A 26,413-nucleotide genomic window follows, 5' to 3' on the forward strand; every position below is an offset into this window, starting at 1 on the left:
ACAATGCAGATTCACTGGTCCAATGGACCATAACTGCTCACATAGAGCCATTAGGGACCATAATACCAATAATCTGCATGCTAATGAGTCAGAAATCTTCAGATTAAAGATTTCCCAACTGAGCTCTGAGACAATGGACCTTGACTTCTCTATTACAGTCAAATTTGTCAGCTGAGTATTCTTTGACAGGTTGTCTGTGCCTCTGTCACTTTCACTGAGAATGAAAGTACTGTAGAGGAGTCCACTACAATTTCAGTGGTGGAAAAAACAGTGTCTCACACACATTATTTACATTTTCTTATTATTTATTTGTATTCTGCAGATTCAAATAAAGATTGTGTGTAGGGTTGGCCATAGGATGACAATTCCATTTTGTAACAACTTTTGGGGTTTGAAATTTGTTTTTGTTTCTCATTAGAATGAAAACAAAACCTTTTGCCTATTTTATGAAACAGCTGGGTCAAAATGCTTTTTTTTTTTTTTTTTTTTTAACTCATAATGTGTTCAGATTTTTTATTCTGCTCTTTCAGCAGAAGTGACCAGCAAAGTCCTTCTGGAGGAAAGCTTCATTGACACAGTATTGGTGAAACCATTTGGATTCAATGAAACATCATATTTCAGTTAAATACATTTAATTGAAAAATGTTCCAACCAACTCAGATTGTGGCCCCCATTGTGTTAGGGGCTTTATATACATCGTAATAACATCTGCTCCAAAATGATTACAATCTAAATAGACAGAGAAAGGAAGTGTTGTTACCCATTCAACTGATGGTGCACAGAGTGCTTAGGTGACTTGCCTAAGGTCAATATGGAAGTCTACGGTTCATTTCCCAGCTCCGCCAAAGTCCTTGTCCAATGCTTTAACTACAAAAGCATTCCTCTTCTCTTCAGTTCTTGCTTTTTGCTCTGCAAACCAAACCAAATCTAATGTCAAATTATAATAATGGTGACACTGCATTCCAGGGAAGCAAGACAATTTAAGAGTTACGGCTGCCATTTTTTTTCACCTCACCCACGTATGCTTAAGCTTTGCAGATGTCTCGTATCGCTTAGTTGACTTCCTACGGCATACAGGCTGCAGTAAGGGGAATCTAACACTGACTGTTGTCGTGTTATTATGGGTTTAAGTCAGATCTATACTCCAACATTTGTAAAGCTGTATGTGCGATTTTAACTCTGTGACTTCCAGTAAAATCAACTGGAGTCATGCAACTCTTTGATAATTGAGAGATGAAGATTTTCTGAATGACTGAAATACAGTACTGTATTTGTATAGCAATCTACAGTGCTTTTTGGCTCAAGTAACAGATTTCCTCCTTCCCCGGAGAAGTCTATTAAAACTGCAAAAAGATCTCCCAAATCTTAAACAGCTGGTTAAATAATTCCAACATAATCAAGACAGTGAAACCTGTATTTTGTCATATAAGCAAGTGGTATCATGAAGAGATGAACATTACAATGGTTTGATTCATGAAGGCTAAAAATTTGTTTATGGAGGCAATTTTGGAAGACAAAAATTATTCTAACTCTAGGAGGAAATGATACAAGATTAGTTTATATAGTGTTCTCTGTTTGTGCCTTGGTAGCTACATTTATCAAAATATATTTTTTAAAAACCCACCTGGTATCTTGTTATTGAAAGATAGCATTACCCAGTTCTGCTGAAGCCTTCGTGACTGACCAGTGTTTTGTGGTTTGCTGCCATTTTCAAAATAAAGTTTCCCTGATGCATATGCTATGGGACTGTCTAACAGACAGGCAGCTATGGAGAGAGATGGACACAAAAGTTAAAACAGTGCTCAACTTCAACAGCCAAACCTTTGCTGAAAGTTATATCCTAGTATATTTACCTACAGAGCTGTGTTTAATTCTGCCACAAAGACTTTGGTTTTTGAGGACTGCAATGATCATCAAATGCATGATTTTACAAAAGTGGAAGAGTAGGGTTATGGTGGATTAAACTAGTTGTATACAGACCTGTCTGAGTCCACAGCCAATGAAAGAATTGCTTATTATTGTGGAGACTGATTATATGAATTTGAAGAAATTTGGACCACCTTTTCAGATACATTTGGATAAAAGATGTTGAGACTTCTCAAAGAACGCCAGACCTCCATTCCACCTAACACTACTTCCTTTTCCCTCCCCTTCCTAATCAGCTCCTTCCTCAATATACATAGATGTCTTCTATTTTACTGTTGTAAACCCCACCTAGTGATGTGTTATGTCTATGTAATATTGTTTGGTTTTGTATTCTCCGGTTTTGCAGTTTTGATGAGTTGCAAAGTTCTACTGGAGATCCCGTGAAGTGGGCGGTATTTGGAAACACGTACAAGCTGTAAGCCATTCACCTATTTGTATTTTTTATTGTCTTTATAAAAATCAATCACACACAAAGGAGAAATCACACCAAGCAGGAAATCCAAGAAAATGTTTGTGGGAAAATCATTCCTACCTTTAGCACAATAAAGGTCTCCATTGTGCACATCATAGAGAAAGTCTCTATTGTCAGACATGGCAATAGAAATAATTCACAGAAAATTAGGCCACTCATGGAGGCAGTTGTAGGATCAGGTCACAAAGCTATCATTCAGAATTAGACAATAGAATGAGTTTTAATCACACATTCTCTGTGGCAAACAAGGAAATGCGGGTTTGAAGGAGAATGTGTCTATTCTCTGAGGCAATTCTCTCTTTGCTGACTGCCCTGGACCCCAGTTATCATCCACTTCGTCAAGACCTTGGTAAAATAGATGGGTCATCATCTCTTCTACCGGTTCTGGCTCCCTCTTCAAGGAAATAAAATAAGATGAGCAAAAAAAGTAGAGAGCTCAACATTTGCAGCTGCAAGGTATAAACCAAGGTGTGGTTCTTGGGTTATATTTTGAACAAGGATGCAGGCCAGTGCTGTGTATTTGCTCTCTGTGAGCACTCTGCATTATGCTTGGTCTGAGTATGCACAGGAGTTATAGTACTATGTCACCTGAACATCCATAGGTCACCCACTGGCTGCCTATCTGTTTCTGCACAGAGGGGAAGGGGCTGGTCTTGAACCATAGAGCCCAAAATGGCCTGTGACTTGCCCATCTGTGAACTCCCTTCACTCCTTGTCTGATACTGCTGCAGCTGTTGTCAACAGAACCACCTGGATTGGCACCTCGTTGGTTTAAAAGAGAGGATGCTGCCAAAAGAGTATTCTCAAAAAGGCACCCTTGACATTGATACTCCCTCTCTAGGACCAAAACAGCTTGAATCTGTAGACCTTGACCTTTAGGGCACTCCACAAAACCCCTCCACTTGCTCAGACTTTGAGGGAGAAGGAAGCTGGCAAGCGCTGCTATTCCTGGGAGGATACATTGTTCTTAGATTCATCTTTTTGATTGGCTCTCTTTTGCTGTGGGGTGAACTTATGCTGCTAAGTCTGTTTGTGTTTTATCAAGTTTGCCAAAGGCGCTCAGAGCCAGGGGTAAGCAGATTTTTGTTCTACAGATAAGTTGAAATAAAAATCTTTTCCCTCTTACATTATAAAATGTGAATGAAACATTGTCTGCCTCACTCCCTATACCTGATCATTATTGTTAATTTAATTATTTCTGTTACACTGATATACAGAGGCCCCATTAGGGATCAAAGCCCCATTGTACTAAGTACTGCACAGACATAATAAAGACATTCCACAAGTGCTTGGCTAGCCATCAGAGTACAATACACTCTTCTCATGGTGTTACCTACATTTAGATAGACAGCCTCTGTCCCTAACCCCAAAACTACCACCATTTGGAAGTGATTCTTCAAAGTATTTTTCTTCCCTCCCCTTCTAGACTCAGTTGAGAAGTCTGATATAATTTCCATCACCTTTAAATTCCTACTGTGAAAAGTATTAGTTAGTTAAGAGATTTAGTCACATATCCCCTATTCATTTTAATGGATGATATTTGGTTAAATCTCTTACATTGCTTTGATAATCTCAATCACGGCATGTGAAAGGGAATGGTACTCTCTTGGTGTTAATTTTAACTTCAGCCCTCATAATACGACCAGGATAGTTGTGATGTGAATGTCTGTAGGTCAAAGCAGAGAACACAACCACACTCAGCCCAGGTCTACAATACCGCTTACTTTGGTATGACTTACGTCGCTCAGGGTTGTGAAGAAGCCACCCCCATGAGCATCTAAGTTACCACTGTCCACACTGGCGCTTACGTCAGTGTATGTTGGCAGGAGAACTTCTCCCGCTGACATAGCTACCACCTCTCGCTGAGATGATTTTATTATGCCGATGGGAGAGCTCCCACTTTTATTGGAGACTAACCCTCAGTTTCAGTCTTAAAAAAAGAAGAGGGGGCGTGGATTGCAGCTGGAACTATCTGAAACATCCAGAGATCGGAGGAGCTCGATTAGTATAGTATAGAAACAAAAGCCCAGATCCTCAAAGGTATTTAGCTGCCTGGCTTCCACTGCAGTCTATGGGAGTTAGGTGCCTAAATACCATTGAGGATCTGTGCCTAGGAGCCCCTTTGACTTGACAACAGCACAACTGAATTTTCTTTCTAGGACTAATTTAAGTTCTCGTTCTATTTTTTACACTCTTTCCACACACAGCTCCATTTTGTACCTTTCTCACAGGTCACAAAACAAACAGAACTCAACAAGTAATCTGCAGGACAGAACTGAGAGCTCAATAATTCTCTCCACTTTTTTAGTAGAGTGGCTAACATGAACTGTGTTACCTCTTTACACCACTTGGATTCTCCATATCTCCTGGGCTTCACAGCCCTGGAATGAATTATACACAGCATTAATATAGCAATTGTACCATGCACCCATAGTTAATAAAGCTGACAAAGAATATACAAATTTACAGTATGTAGATGTTTTGGGGAAAGGGTAGATAAGGAAAATGTATATTTCTCCAGAAAGCAAAGAAGAAATAAGCACAAAATTCACTGTGGCGTGATTCCAATAATGGCTCACATTCTGTGGCTGGCTTTGAATATTCAGCACCACCAGTTTCCTGTACTATCTGCAGATGACACTCAGAGCAGGTCTATACTAGAAGCGCGACATTGGCGCAACTACACTGATGCAGCTGCACTGCTGTGGCACGTCTGGTGAAGACGCTGAATGCTGATGGGAGAGTGCTCTCCCGTCAGCATAATTACTCCACCGCTGTGAGAGGCAGAAGCTATGTCGGCAGGAGAGTGTCTTTTTCACACTTTGGAGCAATGTAAATTAGATCGACTTAAACAGAAGTGTAGACCTGCCCTCAGCATGTTCTTACAGTAGAAATTCAAATTAAATGGTGTTTAGGTAATTAAGGACACTTAGTGTGGTCTGAATAGAACTCTTTACAGCTGAAACATAAATATGTTACCAGTAATATTGATTTACCTTGCTAGACAATTTATATAGAACAAAATTACTTTGTCCTATCACATCTGTAGAGGGTAATCAAACAAAACAGTCTGCAATATATTAATAATGGTGTCAGTTCCCAATCAATTCCACTTAAAAAGAAATGACTGCAAGTTTCTCACTGTTAACATCCCCATTATTTTACCAAATTCACCATCATGTAATTTATCATATTGAATCACCCAAAGTTCTTTGCTATGGTCTTAACTGCCCAAATCCATATCTGTATACCTGTGATTAATGTTGCACTACCCATGTACTACGTGGATCATTGTAACCATTTAAATAACTTACAAATATTTTTTGAAAAGAAAATACTTACTCTGTCTCACTCATTTTAATGTGCAGCTACAATAAGGTACACCCCAAACTTCAAATGATGGAAGGTAATGATCTATCCATGACATGGGTTTAACTTCTATTTGCCTAGTCAACAAATGCTAATGCCTGGAATCAGAAGGGTACTTCAACATGTGCATAATTCCACTAAGGTCATTGGGGGCCTGGATTATCAGTGGTCAATTGTTTACTAGCTGAATACAAAAGAAAATTTGAAAAATTTGGAAATAGCTGAAGCATATTGTGTCAAATCTGTACTACAAAATTCTGTAGACACAGGCCAATGATGGAAAGTTTCAGGCTCAGATACATCATCTTGTCAAAGTTATGACCCACTGAAAACATGGAGTGAAATCCTGGCTTCTCTTAAACCAGAGTTTTGCCATCGACTTCAACGAGGCCAGATATCACCCATGTATTCTGCATACAAACCTCTTCTTGGTTTTATCCTTTACTGCAGCTTAGACAGCATGATGTTATGATGATTTATGCACATAAATATGAGAGTGAATTGTAAGGTTGTTACTAAAGACAGCATTTGAACAATACTGCAATTTCATTTAATTTATATTCACCCGTTTATAAAAAGAGAAGATATTGCAAAAACTAGTGGAAGTCCACATGAACACCAGTATTTACACTGGAATTAGAGCCAAGGTTTGGGGTTTTTTTAGTGGTAATTACGCTGGAAAATGCCATTTTTTCAGGACTCTATCTGTGAATTTGGGTCAAATTTGATTAGCTTTGGCGGAAATAATTTTTTTTAAGTCAGTTTTTTTAAAATGTTTTGAAAATTTCAAAACATTAGTTTCTACTTTATTTTGAAACAAGATTCTGTTTTGAAATTTGGCCAATTTTAAAAAAAAGGAACATAAAAAGAGGTGAAACACCCCAAAATGGCCAAAATAAAATGAAAAAACCCATTCTGTTGTGACCCAAAACATTCTGGTCAATTCAAAATGAAATTTCTCAAGTTTTCCAATTTGAAGAATTTGGGAAAATTTGTTATGGTTTGTACTGAACTGAGCTTCCCCTCCCCCCGATCCTTTAGTTTGTCCCCTGAACCAAAGTATCAATTATTCACTCAACTCTGTTGGAAGTACCATAAATATTTGGGCAAAATTGTATTTAAATTAATTTTCATACCATAAGTAACATTTTCAATGCCTCCTCTTTATTAAAGTTTCAAAAACATTATAAAGAGGTAGAGAGAACATCCTGCCATTTAGATCATCAATCACACAGCACAGATAGCATCTGACAAATAGTGAATACTTAAAGCAATACATCACTTAGCATCTTTTGACTATTCCACCCTAAAATAATGTAACTTTGTAACTCAAGCCTGCAAAAATAATGAAAAAGCAGAAAATAATTTATGACCATCCACAAACTGAAATTTGTTTACATAAAACATTCATTAAATAATTATGAACAAACAAATTAACCAAAAATTAAGTCTTTTCATGAAAGATTCACCAACAGGAAAAAAAAGCAGGCTAAAGTCTTCAAATAAATTGTTCATTGTGAATAGTTTGCCAGCTTTAGTTGTTTCAAAACCCCACCAAAGAAAAGAAATGGACAATTACAAATGGCATTACAATCTATTATATATTGTCCACAAACAGACTTCAACTTTTGTGGATTTTTTTTGGTACCACTGATGGGTTCAAGTAGGGTAAGAAAGAAAGAAATCTTCCTGAACCTCCTTTCTTGGCCTTGCAAGAACCCCCCAACCTTGTCAAGCTCATCATCAGAGGCAAGCTCCCCAGAGACTAGGACCCACTAATGCAAAGCAGCACCAGTCCCTATCATAACAGATGCAAAACCTACAGACATAGTTCCACTGCTATGACAATCAAGCCCCACTCCTATAATGCATTTTTCAAGATCTGTGGGTCCTACACATGCCTATCACAATGTGGAGTACCTCATCCAGAGCACTAAATGTCCCAACAACTATGAGGGTGAAACCAAACTATCACTACACTCTCCAATGAACTCAAATAAAAAATGATAAAAGACAAAAAAACACCCAATAACCTGTGGGCAAGCACTTTTCACAGAGTCATCACTCCATATCTGACTTCTCAGTCCTCATCCCCAAAGAAACCTATACAACACTTTCAAAAGACTAGTCTGGGAACTTAAATTCATAACTCTGCTAAACACTTAAAATCACGGACTTAACAGAGACACTGGTTTTATTGCTTATTACAACAATATGTAACACATCCTGCTGCCTACTAACACGCCTTTGTCTTACAACTGCAGAGGTGTTAAATCGCTTAATTTTAGCTGGTCTCCTACAACATGTGTGAACCGCTTATGCTGCATCTATCCTACTTGTGTTTAGCTGATATACTCCAGTTGCCTTCTCCAGATCTTAGGAAGAGCTCTATCATGCTCAAAAGCTTGACTCGTCCACCAACAGAAGTTGGCCCAATAAAAGATATTACCTCACTCACCTTGTCTCTAACAATATGCCTAGCAGTTCTCAGGAAGTGATATCTCCCAGTTTCTCCTGTTGTATGCTGAGTACTGTATTTTGAAGGCTTAGGAGCTGAGCACTGCTCTCACATAATCCTCCTACTCTCTAGTGTATAAACTCATTTAGGCCATATTACTATACTAGAAATATATTTGACAATGGTATATATAATATAAATGTGTAAGAATATAAGAAGAAGAATTACGAACTACCTAGCTCATATTACACTTTTCATCCAGGGATCTCAAAGTGCTTTATAAAGGAGGTCAATATAATTATTCCCATTGTTCGTGTAGCTGGTGCTGCTGATCTTGGAGCTCCGGCGTTAGCTGCACTAGCAGAGTATGCAGCTTGCCGATTCAGCAGACTTCCATGTTGTTCAGAAAGAAAGACGACAGCCTCAGTTTGGTGGCAAAGGTACTCGGCCAGGTTTATTGTTGACAAAGTGTGGTGCTAGCGCCCCATAGAAGCTATAGGTATACTAACATGTGCCCACAACAAGGTACCAGGTCAATCAACATACCAAGAAGCTGTCCTCTGGACTAGTTCACAGATGCCTCTTTTTGGCTTTTCCTATTATATGCTGATACAAACAAGTTATGTAATACACTCAGATATTGTTAGGTTACCGCCCATATACCTTGTGCCTGCTAGTTCGAACATAACATCCTCATCCAATTTCCTGTAATCCCACCCTTACGTAATGAAGGGTCAGTGTGTTCCTGTACTATCATCTCTTGGGAATTTGTTTACATAGTTACTTGAGAACTCTGCATGTTTTTGAATTGTCCTCTCAGGTCAGGAATGTGCTTACTTGGTTAGCTAATACCTAGTGTGTGGCTATTTTGCCAAGGCCAGGCCTACTCTGGTTATAAGCCTTTTGGTTTACACTGTTAGTTATGCTTAGGGTTCCTGCAAGGCCTAAAATCCCCATGGTACAGAAGTGGAAACTGAGTCACAGAAGTGACGGCACAGATTCTCAAAGGTATTTAGGTGCCAGATTGAGGATCTGGACTTAAGTCACGCACCAAAGATCATCCAGCAGGCCAGTCACAGATTTAGAAATCTTAGAAATGTAGGGCTAGAAGGGACCTGAGAAATCATCCAGTCCACCTCCCTGCATTGAGACAGGGCTAAGTAAACCTAGGGCATCCCTGACAGGTGTTTGTCCAACCTGTTCTTAAGAACCTCCAGTGATGGAGATTCCACAGCCTCCCTTGGAAGCCTGTTGCAGAGCTTACTACTCTTATAGTTAGAAAGTTTTTCCTGATATCTAGTCTAAATCTCCCTTGCTGCAGATTAAGCTCATTATTTCTTGTCCTAACTTCAGTGGACATGGAGAACAATTGATAACAGTCCTCTTTATAACAGACCTTAACATATTTGAAGACTTATCAGATCCTTCCCCCGCCCCTTCTTTTCTCAAGACTACAAATGCCCAGTTAATTTCTAACCTTTCCTCATAAAAAAAAGGTTTAGACCTTATTTTTGCTGCTCTCCTCTGGATTCTCCAATTTGTCCACATCTTTTCCTAAGGCATGGCACCCAGAATTGGACACAATATTCCCATTCTTACATACAACAATGCTGTTAATACATCCCAGAATAATATGAGCTGCTTTTGCAACTACACCACAACCATGACTCATTCAATTTTTGATCCACTATTACCCTTTGATCCTTTTCAGGAGTACTAATGCCCAATCAGTTATTCCCCATTTTGTAGTTGTGCATTTGACTTTTCCTTCTTAAGTGAAGAACTTTGCACTTGTCTTTATTGAATTGCATCATATTGAATTCAGACAATTCTCCAATTTGCCAAGGTCATTTTTAATTCTAATCCTGTCCTCCAAAGTACTTGCAACTCTTCCCAGCTTAATGTCATCTACAAATTTTTATAAGCATGCTCTCCACTCCATTATCTAAGTTGTTAATGAAAATACTGACTAGTAGGGACCCAGGACTAGCCCCTGCAGTTCCACACTACATATGCCTCCTCAGTTTGACAGTGATAACTACTGTGAATACAGTTTTTCAACCAATTGTGCACCCACCTTATAGTCATTTCATCTAGATTACATTTCTCTAGTTTGCTTATGGGACTGTCATCTGAAATGATGTCAAAAAGCCTTACTAAAATCAAGATATCATGGCTACAGCTTTCCTCTATTCACTGGGCCAGTAAGTCTGTTAAGGAAAGAAATTAAATTGGTTTGGCATGATTATTTTGTTCGTGACAAGTCCTGATGACAAGTCCATGATGACTATCACCTATTATCCTCTAGGTGATTACAAATTAATAGTTTAACAATTTATTCCAGTATCTTTCCAGCTATTAAAGTTAAGCTGACTGTCCTCTTAGTTCCTGTTTTTAAAAAGGGGAACAATTTTTGCCCTTTTCCAGTCCCTGGGGTTGGACCCATCTTCCATGAGTTCTTGAAGATAATTACTAATGTTTCTGAGAGCTCTTCAGCTAGTTCTTTAAGTAGCCTAGGATCAGTTTCATCAGGCCCAGCCAACTTGAATACATCTATCTAAATATTCTTTTTCCTGTTTCAGCTTGCATTCCAGGTCTCCTGAATCACAGTCTAGTGCTCCATCCACTAGCCAGCACTGCCTCTAATTTCATATGAATAATATTTACTATAAGGTTTCAGTACCTGCCTTCATCATTCTAGCAAGCAAGAGATGATGCAAAATATACCACAGTTAGAGGGAAAACACTGGCAAATAATTTAAAGCCAAACCAGTACACTTTTCCATTCAAAATGTTTGATAAATTATTTTCCTACTTTTATGCATAGTTCCAGGACACAGCCCTCAATGTCAGTGACATGGTGAATTAAAATGGTTACTGAATATATTGTTTAGTCTTTACTTTACCAATAAAACAATGGCCCAATTTTGAGAGAAGCCACTTTTGCTGTCATCTACTGTACAGAATAAAATCTACAGTGGATTGATGTTAAAATATACATAATTAACTCTAATAAAAGAGATCACCTCTTTAGATTAGACAGCCACCTGGATAGCCTTTTAATGCTTTGTCTAGGAAATATTTCTTTGTGAAGACCACAAACATGTCAAGTCATTGCAGTCTCTGCCTCCTTAATGCATATATTTTTTTGTTGTGTCTTTAGTTTTTTATCTGTCACTCAGACTTCCATATTATTGCTGATGTTCTTAGACAATTTCTGCCAATGGCACCCATTCTATTGATCTGATTCTTTGTCACCAAACCTATTGCAACCCATATGGTAGATAATCAAGGGGTGATCTTATACTTGAGGCACCTAGTAAACTACTCTTACACAGCAATTCATAAAGGGTGAAATTCACCCTTGTGTAGAGGGCCTATGCACAGCTTAAGTCCCACTGAAGTCTTCAGAATAGAGCTTAACTGGGACTTAAGTGTAGCATATGCTTTGTGCTGCCCCTCTGCATGGAGGGTGGTGCTAATGGTAAAAATCAACTGAAGTGAATCATCTAGTTTTGGCCCAATTTTAACACCATCCATCACTTCTTCATTTGATATCACAATAATTTCAAAAAGCCAACAAAATTTTACTGCACAGGAGTCGCAGTATTTTCTGTTAAACACTTTTATAAACATTCTTTGGGTTTTTTAATTCATTCTGTAATAATGCCTTCCAGAGACAAATGTATTTGTTATTCAGATCACGCTGTACTATTTCTTTAAGAGTTATGGCAAACCCAGGTATACAGAGAATCCAGCATCAGCATATAAAAGTCTCAGAAATAGAACAAGGATTCAGAAGATCATTAGTATATGGAAAAAATAGCACACCAAGTCCAGTATTTCAGGAACTGCATCAAGTAATAGGCAAACATTGCAATTTACAGAAAATTCCAAGCAATTCAACCGAATAAGATGAAAACCACAGAACCCCATTCCTCATTAAAACCAAATCTATAAAGTTCAATAGTCAAACAGATCACATCATCACAGAACCTTTGGAAAATTAATACTCTGACTAAATTACCAGATATTCATTTGGAAGCAAATGACACAGAAATTCATTACATTTGTGACCATTTTTAATTTATCAGAAATATGTTCTTCATTTACAACATTCTCAGGATAAGTAGTTGCTGTCTTATTACTGCAGATAATATAGTTTTTTGCTTGCTAAATTTTTGGGGGCCCGGTCCAGTCCCTTTCAGAGGAAATCTTCTGCATCTCAAATGATATTCTGCTACCAAGAGTCATCTGAGCGGAGACATTTATAGGAAAAGCCATAGAGAACTGTTGCAGCTGTGTTATATAAAAGGAAGACAATTTAAATGGAAAATTTCATACTTCGCAGAAATTTGATTGCCTCTTTTCTCTACGTAGATTTCTCATTAAAGTAGCTACAGCTGCACACTGAAGGTATATTTTGGCTGTTGATGATTGTGGTGATAGTCCTGGTGCTATATGTTGAATTTAATATTTCATTTTAATGCAGAATAGTAGAAAACATTTACAGCTCTCTGATATTTTCCTTTTATTAGGAAGGAGTAAGCAATTGCTCCTCAAGGCTGTTCTTTTTGCTCAGACAATATAAACTATCTCTTATAGTCAAGAGGTTACTTGGCTGTATTCAATGACAAGGGATTCAGCTAAGTTGATTAGATCTGTCCTCACCAAGAGGTGGTATTGTATGCAGGATAAATTATTGCAGTTATTTTTTCTGAGATCATAAGCATAATTTGTCCTACACATACAAAAAAAAGGCTTGGGGGGAAAATAAGTAAAATGTTTTTATTAAGTTGTGTCAGAACTATCCAACCTGGAGCTTTTGGGATCCTTTCTCTTATAATTATGGTTTGGAGGTGAATACGTCATAAATTCTCCATCATAAAATCTCATGGCTTTAGAGCTATAATAGTTCCATTTCTTCACTGAGGCCAAAATAATCCCAGAACTGCTGTCCAATGATTTATGTTCTGACATTTGGAGTTTATTAGTGTTAACAGGGTAATCCTATATCCTATTTGTGGTGCACAGAGTGCTACAGGCGGACCATTGCTGGGCTACAATAATTCAACAGCCAAAATAATTTAAAAATCCCAGCTGTCTATATATTTTATGCTCTTTACTTCTGTATGATTTTCACCAAAAGGCCAGGATCACTGTTCAAGACAGGTGTCCCTACCAATCCCTAACAGAGGATCCTCTCTTTCAGTAAGTATAGAATAAATATCAGAGTTAGGGGTTGAACTAAAGGTTGTTATGGATCAGATATAGTTGCTGCCTTCCATTCAGGATAAATGTAAAGAAGCCATTGTAAAAAAGTGGCTGAAATAACAGCAGCAGCACCCAAAACACAGGCACATGAAAAAACTTGAGTCGAAGCCGAGCCAAGTTGTCTAAGGGGTTTCAAATACAGGGGGTAGGGTTTGGATTGGTAGAACTATTTTTGTCTAGGGATGTGTGACGGAGACAGCCCACAATGATATGATGCATCACAGAGACAGAAGCAGCAAGAGAAAATTATGCCACTAGTAACAGAAGGCTGGTAACAGGGACCCGAGGAAAAGCTAAGAGAAAAAGTTTTTTGGGTACTGAGTGCTGGCTGCCAAGGGCTTGGAACAGAGAACACAAGAACTTTCTCCTGCTCTTTGTTTCTTACATTGTTCAGGGAAATGGGACTTTGATGAAATTTTGTTTATTTACAAAGCAATACCTGACTAATCACCAATTTTTCCTACTCCCACTCTTCTCCCCCTTTTGAAATGGCCACCCACTGAAGAAGCTGTTTGATAGGACAGAGATGATGGTAGCATATGCAAAGCAGCCTTGGAAGATTTCCCATTAATCTCTCTCTTTTATTGTATTTGGGGGCTGGAGGGAAGAGAACAGCAATTTTCAGCCCTCTCTCTTGAAAATCTACATGCTGCGTCACCTATTAATGTCTGTCCATTTGGAGAGAAAATCCTATCTTTTCTCCTTCAGCTATAGCTTGAGATGTTTATGCCTACATCCAGACTTTGGATTTTCATAACAATTAGAGCAGCCTTATCATACCCACAGCCAACTGCTCCCAGGAATCTGGATATAAGCAGTCCCTCACAGGGGTGCTGGAACAATTTTTATAGCGGGGGTGTTGAGAGCCATTGAACCAAACTGTAAACCCTGCATATGATGGAAACGACTTCAATCCAGAGGGTGTAGCAGCACCCCCGCAATCCTAGTTCTAGCAGCAATAGTCCCTCAGCTCATCTGAGCCTGGCCAAGAAGTACACCAAAGGATTCTAACTTCCCTACTCAAGGTATTTCAGGATTGTAGTCAGTCCAGAGAGGGTCATAAGGGGACATTCTAGCCCCACTGAAGTCAAAGGCAAGACTCCCATTGACTTCAATAAGGCCACTTCTTTGTTCTGGGCCTCTGCCATGAGGTTTCCCATCTCCACATATACAGGCAATCACTGTAGCTTTATCTCTGCACTCATGTTCACCGACAAAAGGACCCATAGTCAAGTAGGGTAACATTTCTCCAAACGATGTGCAATGCATCCTCTCTTCCCCATGACTGGAAGCTAGAATCACCAGACTTGTGATATCTCAGTCACTCCTAGAGCCAGAGATTACTTACAGACCGGGTTTCCCCACCCCATGCTATCAACTGAGCCTTTGGCCAGCAGAGCAGCCGTGGTTTTGGCAATTGGCTATGCTACGACAATCTGACAACATTAAGAAGCAGCTGGCAGTTCTGCAAGTAACTCAAGGCAATCTCTCTAGAAGAGAAAACATCATGGCCTTGTGCCAGCGCTGCCACACTAATTGTGTTCCTGTGCATTTGGAATCACAGCTGGTGCCTCACAACACCATCAGGAAAGCACTGTCAGCATTCAGTCTGAGAAAAGAGCCTAAAACCAGCATCCTATCTGTAAGATCAGTGAGGCGGTTAGTGGTAAGGACGGCAATTGGACCAACAAATATTACAGCAAAACAATTTCTTTTCCTACGAGGAAACACCAAGTGGTAGACAAAATGATCAGAGGATAACAGCATAGAGGAAGACAGGTCCTTAAATTATGTATAGTCTGAGGATTTAGTCCTATTAACATCACTGTGAGCTGGGCAGGTACATCCCCATAGAATTCTGAGAAATATTTCTTGGCGCCTGCATATTGCGTTGTGCTCATCTTCTCAAGCACAGAAGGGCTATTTCAAGGGAGAAGGGCTGAAAATTGAGAGGGGCTGTCCACTGGCATTCTACACCTGGTGCTCACTTCAGCAGCATCACAAGAATGCCTGCCTCAATGTCCATTCTTCAGTCTCCAGTCACTCTACACAAGCTTTCTTGACTCACAAATACCCCTCCTCGGGGCAGTTATTACAGACTGCTTGGGCTATGGTTTCTGTAATAACCACGACAGTCCATTTATGTGCCTGTAGTCCTTTAAAATCCAAAGACATCTAGTCCCTCAATACCCCCATACCACTCTCTTGCATTTTCTACCACACACAGGTAGCTCTTTGCTCCTCTCCTGTCTTATCACCAGGACAGTCACTCCAGCCCTTCCAACTAGAATGCAGCCCAGCTCTTCCTAGCTGGAACCTCCCACCAGCCTGTTTTCTGGGAGTGCATCCTCACCAGAGGGGCATCCATCATTCTTCCTGTCTTGTTAAGTTTTTCCAGCTCTCCCGCATGGCTATATCAGCAGCTAAACTGCTCTGCTGCCCCCTTGACATCAGCCCTCTGCTTCAGCTTAGTAGTCAGCAGGCAACTCCCTCTGCTGCTCTTCTACCATCAGCTCTCTCCAGTCCTGGCTCAGGGAGGTCAACCAGCTACTCCCTTTACCACCACCCTGCTTTCAGCCTTCCCCAGGAACCACCTACAGCTTCCTTCAGGCACCTCCTACTGTCTCTTGATCTCACTCCCAGGCAGCTCTTACATGTCCTTTTCCTGACTGATCTCTGTCACAATCACTCCCCATTTTATGGGCCAGGTGCCTTCACTTAAACCCAATAGGGAGGCAGCTGATGAGTCACAGATGCACTGGCCTCTTTCTTAAAGGACCAGTGCCACCTTTCTTGTGGAATTGAGTGGAATGTGGTCCTCCTTGTGGAAATAAAGAAAAGGGGACAGAAAATATTTGACTCAAATTCCAGAAAGAGTCAGGGTTGAAAAGGACGGCAGGAAAAGTTCATTTATGCACCTGAGAACTGATCCAAAGCTCACTGAATTCAATTAGCTTCAATAGTCCATTCTGCTATGTTTGAATCAGGCCCTTGGGTGAGAGGTTTGTTAAAGAAATGTATGTACTTTCTGCTAGTGACAAGTGCCTTCAAAGCTATTGGACAGTCGACTTGAAGGAAATACTCATCCCTGTACAACAGGTCAGCAAAAGGACTATGCCTCACTTAAATCATGAGAGTCATATTTCTCAGCTCCCAGGATTTAGGTGGGTCTTAAGTAGTGCATAAACCTCTGCACAGGGTGAATCTCAGCCTCGGTAAACAATTTGTAATGAATAACTTTTTGGATGAATTTGATCTCTTTCTATTTGCAGATCATTGGGGAAGAGCTTACTATTTTCTTAGCTATATTTGTCATTCATAATTATTTGTTGAATAAATTCCTCAAACATTTCATGGTCTGTAGTTTGTTTATAGCCAGGTTGTTCCAAGTATCTGGTCCAGTTTGAATAGTGTGAAAACACACGCCAAAGTTCCAACTTCAGCACCTAGAATTTGGTAGTTAGATCCACACTTAGGCACATAAATAAATGGTACTTCATGTAGGAGCAACAGTTGCTCAGCTTCCCTGAAAAAAACAGGCCCACTATCAATCAGAGGTGCCTCTATATGGATATTGCTACCTAACTTTAGGCACTTAGTTTTGAAACATTTGTTCCTTGATTATCTGGTATGTTTCTTTTCCCTGACTGGCTGTTTTCGGCTAATATTCCCAGTATCGCTTACACTTTACAGTTTGAACCAGTATTCCTGCCAGTAAACTCCTCTGGCAGTATACTCACAGAAAGCAAAGAATATGTGGTGCAGACAGTCAAAGCAAATTCTCTTAAATATGCAAACATTTACTGACATTTTTGCAGCATTCCTCCCGTTTGAATAATGGAGAGTTTCCTTTAACTCAGGTTGTTTTAAATCTTAGATCAAGCATTCAGGTCCCAGCAGGAAATGAATTTCCTCATGACAGCAAGAATTAGGCCACTGACAAAGATTGCCAGCTAATATTGTTAGGGAAACTGAACTACTGTAAAGTTAATGACACCATGCAGGTTCTTACTTTCGTCTTCTTAATTAGTCAGCTAAGTAAATAAAGTCACAGTCTTTCTGTCTCTTACCTCAGAAAGGGTCTTATCTTGCTCTCAGTGAAATCAATAACTAAACTCCCTTTGATGTCAATTGTACAGGATCAGGCCCCAAATAAGCATCAATTTATAAAAACAAAATGCAAGTGAAAGTATTATAACTTTCACAGGTAAAGCAGCAAGTGCAGAGACACATGCTGGATGGAGTCCATTGCTCTTAATGTGAGCCAAATTGATTCAGAAAGGCCCCTCCAAAACAGAAGGGGGTTTAAAAGTTAGTAAGTGGGCCAGGTTTGTGTTTTGATCCGCTATTCTTCCATAATGCCTCTTGAATGCGTCTTGTAGGCCCCATCGATGCTAAACTTTTAAATCATGTTAGGAGATTGCATTGAAACTGAATTTAAACATAGTTCTAGCTAAACGGGTTTCTAACATGGTTTGGTTAGCAAGCTTGTGTTCTTGAAAACTAACTTTAGAAACTATTTTTATACATAGCTTGGGCCCCTGGCATCGGTTAAAACCAAGGCCAAAGCTTTTTAAAAAAGGTACTGATGATTTGAGATTGCCTCCATTTTGGGGTGCCCAACTTGGCACACCTTAAAGAGGCCTGATTGATGGAGGGTCAAGCACTTAGAACTTCTCAAACTCAGGTTTCTTAAGGTGTCTCAAGTTGGGCACCCAAAAACTGAAGAACACAGAATCTCTAGTCACCTGGCCTGAGTTTAGACAAGGAGCTGCAAATGTTATTGCAGAAAGTACCATTCCTGAAAGCAGCAATAACAGCTAAAGAACAATATAATGTTACCTAGGGTTTAGCTGTGTTGTCTATTTCAAGCTTCAACTGTTAGCTTTTTTGGGGGAGGAAACATCTCACTGTGTGTTTGTACAAAGCCAAGTACCAAGGGGCTCAACTTTATATGCTACTTTAATGCATATTATACTAAATATCAAACAAGCGAAAGATGTTATTAGAAAAATGGAAGAAAGTGGTTGCATATTATGTATCCGTATTTAATAACTAAAATGCCAAATTGGTTCTCAGATTTATTAGTATGAATGGGTAACGGTTATGAGTGTTGATCAAGACAACATTGTTACAGCTCTGCCATAGCACAAATACAGGCCAAAAAACATTCAAAGATTCAGGTCTACTGCTTCTAACAATCTTCCCTGATTCATGGGTATAAATGAGAAATGAACCTTCTCAGCCTTCACATTTCAGCAATCAAACATTTATCTCACAACGATCTTGTCTGTGCTTTTTATGTAGATATAGATACAGTCAAGGCCAGATTTCCAGTTAGGCACAGTAGGCACATGGCTAGGGGCACCAGTGTTCTAGGGGCACCTAAGCAGTGGCGGATTACCACATGGGCCAATGGGGCCCATACCCAGGGGCCCCGGCCAATTTGGGAACCCTACATGAGCGCCAGAACTCTAGCCCCACCCCCCTGCTCCTCCTCCCTCCTGCCGCCCACTCCTCCTCTTTCCCCTGTGGCCCTGCCCCTTGGCTAGGCCAAAAGCCGGAGCCTAGGGTCATCATATTCCCCCCACGTGGAGCTAGCTGAGCTGGTTGCCCCAGCCACTCTCCTCCCTGCGCCCCCTCCCCACATGGAGCTGGCCCAGCCAGCCCCTCTCTCCCCCATGACCCCCCACCTGGAAAACACGAAGGTCTGCTATAGGCAGGGGAAGGAGGGTGCTGAAGATACTGTGCCTAGGAGCACGTAAGGTGTAAATCCAGCCCTGGATACAGTACTGAATATGAACATTGGTGGCTGGGTCTAGCACTGACTGTTTTCCTTCAAGACTCACTTGGAAATAATGATTTTCACCTGATAGGTCATTTCCTGATGGCTGCAAAACTTACCCAAAATAATCATGGTACATTCTTTATCATGGTCAGTGTGCCATGCAATCTTTTTAAACCTCATCTTCATTGGCTTGGTCTGGGAGAGTCATAGTGAAAAATTGTACCTGCTGAATTTTATCTTTTTTCTGTGTGCAAGTTATCCAGAAACAGCCTTGATTTTTATGAATGTATCCATTGTTTGTAGTTGCCTGATGAATTCATATTGTGTGGGGGAAAGCCAGGGACTCTCAGAGATGTGGGGTGAGAGAAGTTTCTCCCTCCCTTGTATAGCTGCTCACTGCTGCTTTCTCTGTGCTGTGGGATGTTCTTGGGCTGCTTGCTACAGAGCAGGACTCTGAAAATTGGAATGGAAGGAGGTGGAATCATGGCCTCATCCCCTCTTGAAAACTGGTCCATGGAGCAGGGCTGGAGCACAAGAGTGGAGCAGCCTGCTACATCTTAATTAATCTTTGTCTGTTCTGCTGTTTTTGACACACAACAGCCCATATGTTAAAGGTACGAGGAGAATTTTCCATGCAAAATTAGCGACACTTGAAAGGGATCCAAGACACAGGACAGAAAAGGAAATAAAAACTGTAAAACTCAAACCCATCTGCATTTTCTGAATCATTCAGTAATTACATTTGTTGTTGAAGATATAATTCATGCATGATTGTTTATAGATGTTCCTGCAGCTTTTTATCAGCTTACACACTATTATCTTTCTTTTCCTTCCTTCCAGTCTCAGACAGTAATCAGGTCCATAAGCTCTTTGAGCAGTTTGAAAACAATGTTTTTGTGAAAAACGAAGATGGAAAAGGGAAATTTTTTCAAAAGCTGCAGCCAGAGATAAAACCGCTAGTCAGAGAACTGAATGCTAGTTCCAGAAACAGAGTTTTGTCTGACCTACTAAAACCAGATTAAGAAGGGGTTAACTTTCTCTTTCTTTCCTCCTTCCAAAGCCACATTTTTTTTTTCCATTCAGCAATACAGTGTGAAATCACCACCATGTCTGTTCACAACTAAGGTCTGATCAACATGGAAGCGTTGCACCACCTGAACTATCCCGGTATAGTTAGAGCAGTACATCTCCCCTGGTGTGTGGCCAGTTATACCAGTACAGCCATTCCCATATAGGAAGGTGAATAAGCTATACCAGTTTATGGCACCTTTATGCCAGTATCATAAAGCTGCCATGGACTGAGTCCACAGTGGGGTTTTTACCAGTATGACTATTTTGGTTTAAAAAAATCACACCCCTAAACGGGAGACATAACCGCATGTAGACCAGGCCTCAGAATGGAACCATTAGAATGCTCCAGCTGCTTTCTGCTGCTCCAGTGATGCACAGGATTCAGACATCTAGCTTAACAGCTCAGTTAATCAGCATTACAGCTAATGTGCCTCATTGGAGGAGTTCTGCCAGGATGCACCAGTGGATTTGGCTCACTGAGCCTGATTCTGCCTTCATTATTGATATTTTTACACTGGTGTAGCTCCACTGACATCAGTGGGGGTCACTCTCTATTTGCTTATGCTGGTGTGAGTGGGAGAATAAGATTCAATGGCTCAGGTTCTCAAAAGGTATATAGGTACCTAAATACCTTTGAGGATCTGAGCTAATGTGTCTACTTATTTCTTGACAAGGCCTCTACACTTTTTCATCTATTCTATAATTACCCTTTTGACCACTCTTCAGCCTTAATCATACCCAGGGAGGTTTCTTTGGACTAATTCAGAAAGAAATCAGCAATAGGATTTTAAAAAAACCAAACAAACTAATTTCATTGTGATAATGAACTGGAACCATTTAACTTTAGAGAGGCCATGTCACCCCAATGGCAGGTTGCCTGTATCTTTATAACATTCCTAAGTGTGTTAGGCACCTCTCTCAATCAGATAACTAGTGCCTTCATATATTGCTGTGACACCTCAAGCCTTAAGTCTGTTTTTGAGTGCAGCTGACAATATGTCCCTCCTTGGCTAATCCCTTATCTGTTTAGCTCCCTGGCTGGGTTCCCAGGCATGCTATCAACTTTCTGCTGATTTCATTAAGTGTGGTTGTGCTTGGTAATGCTCACTTCCACTGACAAGGTTTTCTGTGATAAGAAACATGGTTCTTGCTGTCGATGATTTTAAGACTTGACAATGAATTTATTCATTGTCATCTTCAGGATGGAATCAACAATGATAGAAACAGATACTGGTCTAAGTGACAGCATTTCAATGCAGCTTGGTTTCTATGGTTGTCCCACAAAAGTCAGCCTACCTCAAAGCACCTCACCTCATATTACAGTAAGCTAGTTTTATTTTTGGGAAAAAAACTTGAACAGGTTGCTTTTTAAAAAAAAAATAAAGCGAAACACAAAAGACAGCAACATGGTTGCCATTGTAGTCATGACTCATAATGAGAGGTAAGATCAAGTTGCAGTATTTGGACTCTCATCTGGACTCAGGCATACTAGAGATCAAGGGTATTTAGATCCAGGATTCATATCAGGTCTCTATTAATAATGGACAATTTGTCAAATTCAGATCTGAATCCAAAACACTCCCAATGTTTCAGGATTATTTGGGCCAATCATTATGGATTACTACTGTAAGCATTTAACTAAATAGTGATCTATTATCACTGCTACTAATTATTTCTTATTTATACAGTGCCATCAGCATGCAAGACACTTTATGGACAAAGAGCATGACAACAATGTAAAAACCCTTGTGGAGTGGTCCTTACTCACTAACATGGGTTCAAGGGAATACTTGCAGAGGACTACTAATGTAAATAAAGGTTGGTAGAATTGATCCCTCATCTAGGACTGGATATAAATGATGGTGACAAGTGGTGAAAAGGATGGTTAGTGAAAATGAAGGATAAGGTTTACAACAACATAATGCGGTTAACATGCATGTGTGTATACACACATTTCCATCCTCCTGTTTTTAAAGCAACAGCTACTTTGAGGAAAGGTTAAGAGGCTGTGTTTGGTGGCAGAGGGTGTTGGTGGCCTGTGCTATACAGGAGGTCAGACTAGATGATCTGGTGATTCCTTCTGGCCTCAAACTTTACACGTGAGAAAGGTTGCAATGTGAAGAGTGTGGAAGAATGGATGATAGGGACTGAAAAGGCTTTTCAGGTATAAAAGAAGTCCATTGACATGAGCTCAAGAAATAGAGGACGGGGGGCTTAGTAGATTTGGAGAGAAAATTAGAGACCTTTCCCACAAAATATTTTTTTTTTTTTTGGTAAAGAGTTCATGCTAATGCAGGACAAAAAGTGGAAAAAGGAAGGTTTCTCCCACAAGAGGGGATTCCTAGGAATTTTTGGGAGAACCAAAAATGGAATTTCTCAGCTTGCTGCGTCCCTGACTGGGTGGCTCTTGTCAATGTCACTTTCTGCAGGCAGAAAGTGACATTAACAAGAGCTTTCCAGGTAGGCAGCCAGGGAGCTGTCACTTTGATTTACCCCAACAGAAAATTTCAATTTTGCAAGAAGGCGTTTTCCATCAGAATGCTTTTCCAACACAAAATTCCCAAACCAACACTAGCATTTAGACAAGTAGCTTGAGTGGCACAAAGGAAAAAAATTCTAAGTTGATTTAACTGTTCTGGCCACTCAAAAATGGAAGTGAACATCTGACTTTACGGCAGCTGGGTGTTTCAAAGCAATTAACAGATCAAGCCCCAGCTACATTGAAGTCTGAATTTTGAACTGTGAACCACTCTGGTAGTTGTTAGCACAAAGCCCAGAACTATAGATATGAAAGCTGGGGGCAAAACACCCTCAGTCAAGGGGATCAGGCTGTCTAGAGGAAATATTGCAAATCTTTCCTCTTTAAGGAAACCTTGTAACAGTGACCCCATCCCCTTTTCACTCAATACACTCCTATCAACCAATAAATAAAAAGGGAAAATTAATCAAAATCTAAATATAAAAAACCCCCTACCCATAACAGAGTCAGCCACCTCCCAAGTACTCCCTCAGGGAGGGAGACAGCTCAGCAGCACCTTGCCTCAGTTTCCCCATCTATTTGGGCCCCAAAGAACTCCACATAGTCCAAAAGGTATGAAGCAGAAGTCCCCTACTGAGGGTCTACTTTGAGTCCAAATCAACTTGTAAATAAAGTCTTTTCCACCCAGACTCCAGCCCCTCCTCCCTGAGAGACTGTTTCTTTGTACTCTCCGAACAGTTGGAGACAGCACCTGCCCTGCCTTCTTTACCTTTTCCCTACTCCAGCATCTGCTGTTACTCAAGCTACTCACTTTTCTGGAATCAAGAGCCCCCAAGCTCTCCTTCCTGAAGCTAGGTTCAGTTCTAACTGGCCCTTTATTCCCTACAGCTGTTTTCTCCAGCCAGCTGCAGCTCCCCAGACTTCTAGCCTTCCTAGACTGTCTACATATCCTGCTAAACTAGCTATGGGCAGGCTTGTGCTCACCCACATCCTAATGCTAAACTCCCACTCATTTTTCCTTCCTCAAGGACTAGCCCAGGAGTCTGTGCCTTCTCTCCTTATATCTCCAGGTGTGGCCTGAATTAATCAGATGACTTCATTACCTCATTCATTATTACTCACCTATTTACAAACTAGGAAGGTGAGCTGATCTTGTCACAGGTGGGGCTAAGGCCCCATTCTCCCTCACAAGGGCTAGCCACTGTAGGGAAACTACCCTAAGCAGAACTTTTACCCTGAACAAAGAGAAGTGCCAGCGACTCCATGAAGTCCACTAGGGACTTTGCTGTTATTGACTGATTTTATGTGGAAGGTTGGAAGGTGCTCAGGTACTACAGAGATGGTATCTCTCAGGTACTCTAGGCAGACAGACAGAACCAGGAGTCCAAAGCAAGGGAACTGTGATTTCTCCCCGCAAATGAAACTCACATAGGCAGGGAGACCGAAGGAGCGCTAGGTTAAGCAACACACATCTCCGGTGATAAGACAGGCATTTTAATAAAAAAGATGCCCCAGTTCTGAGCTATACCAGTTCTGTTCAATGCAGCTATAGAGAGGGAAACAACTATTAGACACTTGGAGCTTCCTTGGTGCCTTCAAAGGATGCTGGGGACTGATCTGGCCTCAGCATTGCTCTATGTCACGCTAGTTGTAAGAGACCCCCACACCCTCCATGGGCTGCTTTGCTAACTGAGGTTCTTTGGAGCACAGCACTTTCCACTCACACCCCCAAACAACCCCCTACATGGCCCTAACATTAGAGGTTCAACAAAGGCTGGTGTAGAGCTGGCTATTCTACAGTTATGCAACCTGGGGATCACCCAGTGCTAGGGGAATCCTTGGGTAACTGGCTAAACTGGCTCTGTGGTTGCTATGCTTTGGCAGAGTGGCACAAAAACAATGCAGTCAGGGCCAGGATTCGGCCTGGCATTTATTCTCTGTTTGTTTCTAAGTTACCTGTGCTTATCTTTGTGACTAAAAACAAATGTTTTAAATAGTTAGCTAGAGCTCCCTTGTAGGTACAAAAGGCTGTCTTCTGTATCATCAGCAAAGCTGTCAGCTAAATTCTGGTTACAAACTCTTCAGTTCTTTTTATAATGCAAGAGGCAGAAAGAACAAAGATTGATTTTCAGATCAGAGATTGAGTTTACAGTCGTGACAGAAAAATCTTCTCGTTGGTACACATAACAAACAGGAAGACAACAGAAATCACCAAGAGGCAATAACAATGGGACAAGGACCTCACACTATCATTTTTCAGTCATTCTCTGGCTAGAATCTCACTGATATTTAGCTCTGCTTCAAACGTGCATTCCGAATGGTTATCTGAGGCTCAGCTAGAAATCAGTTTGTGGAGAAGGAGCAACTTGTTGACCTCTGCCATTTGAGACAAAGCGCAGGACACAATACATGCCCCAAAATTCATTTTGCTGGGGAATAAGGGAGCAGGCAAAGGTGGTTTACAAGGTATTTGGATGAGTGAGCTCCCCAAGCCTGACAAAACCACTGATGGCTCTCTCAGTAAACAATGGAGTCACAGAGATACAGCACAAACCTACTAGACGGATAACCTAATGCTATTCTTCCAGCAGGTATTTGTTGAAATGGCAGGTTCCACTGTATCACAGTACTTTGGATAAGAGGTATGCTGGTGCCCTCAGATCTGTATCCAGGTTCTGCTGAATCTATAAAGGCACATACCTAAACACTGTATGAGCTCTTCAGACTTTGCGTAGATAGTGTAAATTTGGTCAGGGTCCTTTCTCATTTGTGTCCCCAGAAATGAAGTTTTGTTCTGTGATATATTTTAACTGCTTAGGTCAGGTTTGTTAATTATCCAATGAGCTTGTGCAGGGAAATTAGGTGTCTGATTGTTCTCCTGTGTGAACTATTTCCTCTTCTTCCCCAGTGCAATAGCCAGCAGAGTTAGGTCACCTCTGAGGGGGCAGTAATCTGCTGTTGGCCAAGGGTAACAGTAGGTTACTTTTCCCAGGAGCAAGGGGAGAACAAATAGTGGCTGTCAGAGGCACATGCCCCTAGCATGCTTTTGGGGCAGCGCAGATTGTAAGGTTACAGCGTTCTAGCTGAGAAATTGTATCACTAAAAACTAGGAGGGATTCCTTTTTGTGAATATCTGTCAGTCTGGACAATTATCTATTGGTTAGGCGCAGTGTTCCTAACATAGAACGTGGCTTAACCAATTGGTTACTAGGAAGGGTCTTTGCACTATAAAGCACTCAGCATGATTTGGTGGTCTGATCATTTGTAATCATATGATTATCGTTTGTAAGAACTGCTTTGTTTTTCTTTCTTGGGAATGGAGCAAGAGGAGATCTCCACTGAGGAGTCTGCCAGTTGCTCACCTTTATGCTCTCCCTCCTTAAAGCCTCACAGTACAGCAATATCCTTCTGCCCAAGAACAACTGGCAGGATCCCCAAAACACTGCTCCATATATGACGCACAATACTCCACTTAGGAGATAATCATGTTGGTCCAGATACTCGAGTATTAGGCTCCGAGCTCCCATTGAAATTAATGGAAATTAGGTGCCTAAATACCTTCGAGGATCTAGGCCA

At 40.6% G+C, this 26,413-nt stretch overlaps 1 long non-coding RNA gene across 1 annotated transcript; it reads right to left on the reverse strand.

The window, feature by feature from the left end:
• Positions 1 to 343: 343 nt before the first annotated feature.
• LOC137151090 (uncharacterized) lies at positions 344 to 16,164 on the reverse strand. The gene is made up of 3 exons (XR_010919170.1): positions 16,098 to 16,164; positions 1,625 to 1,765; positions 344 to 909 (listed from the first exon to the last, which is right to left on the reverse strand). It is a non-coding gene; the product is annotated as an uncharacterized lncRNA (long non-coding RNA).
• Positions 16,165 to 26,413: the final 10,249 nt, after the last annotated feature.

This window comes from Emydura macquarii, unplaced genomic scaffold (genome assembly GCF_026122565.2).
Source record: "Emydura macquarii macquarii isolate MOO-44397 ecotype Brisbane River unplaced genomic scaffold, CSIRO-AGI_Emac_v2 contig_1043, whole genome shotgun sequence".
Taxonomy (NCBI): domain Eukaryota; kingdom Metazoa; phylum Chordata; order Testudines; family Chelidae; genus Emydura; species Emydura macquarii.